Raw genomic sequence first — 1,109 nt, 5'->3', positions numbered from 1 at the left:
TAGCGTTCAATTTGTGCTGACACACTGAGAAAATTTATAATAGAAATTCACAAATTCCTACTCTCATACCTAGTCAGAATAGTTAAGATCAAAAACTCAGGTGACAGCAGATCCTGGTGAGAGGTTGTAGATAAGAGGAGCGATGCTCCAATGTTGGTAGGATTAAAAACTGATAAAACCACTCTGGAAATATGCGTGGCAGTTCCTCAGAAAGTTAAACATAGTACTACCTGATTACCCAGCTATACCACTCCTGGGCATATACCCAAAATATACTACAACATATAACAAGGACACATGATCCACTATGTTCATAGCAGCCTTATTTATAGTAGCCCAAAGCTGGAAAGGACCCAGATGTCCTTTAACAGGGGAATGGATACAGAAAATGTGGTACATTTACACAGGGCGTACTACTCAGCTATTAAAAACTATGGCTTCACGAAATTCTTAGGCAAATTGATAGAACTGGAAAATATCATCCTGAGTCAGCTAACCCAATCACCAAAGAACACACATGGTATGCACACACTGATATGTGGATATTAGCCCCAAAACTCAGAATACCCAAGATACAATTCACAGAACACATGAAGCTCAAGAAGAAGGAAGACCAAAGCATGGATGCTTCAGTCCTTCTTAGAAGGGGGAACAAAATACTCACAGGAGGAAATATGGAGGATAAGTGTGGAGCAAAGACTGAAGGAAAGGTCATCCAGAGACTGCCCCATTCCATATATTGTCACAAATCCCCGACAGTATTGCTGATGCCAACAAGTGCTTGATGACAGGAGCCTGATATGGATGTTTCCTGAGAGGCTGTGCGAGAGTCTGACAAATACTGGCAGATGCTCACAGCCATCCATTGGACTGAGTATGGGGTCCTCTATGGAGGAGTTAGAGAAAGGATTGAAGGAGGTGAAGGGGTTTGTAACCCCATAGAAAGACCATTATCAATCAACCAGACTCTCCAGAGTTCCCAGGGACTAAACCATCATCCAAAGAGTACGCATGGAGGGACCCATGGCTCCAGCTGCATATGTAGCTGAGGATGGCCTTGTCTGACATCAGTGGTAGGAGAGGTCCTTGGTCCTTTGAAGGTTTGATTC

The sequence above is a fragment of the Rattus rattus genome, chromosome X (assembly GCF_011064425.1).
Source record: "Rattus rattus isolate New Zealand chromosome X, Rrattus_CSIRO_v1, whole genome shotgun sequence".
Lineage (NCBI taxonomy): Eukaryota > Metazoa > Chordata > Mammalia > Rodentia > Muridae > Rattus > Rattus rattus.
Note: the sequence above shows the minus strand (reverse complement) of the source record.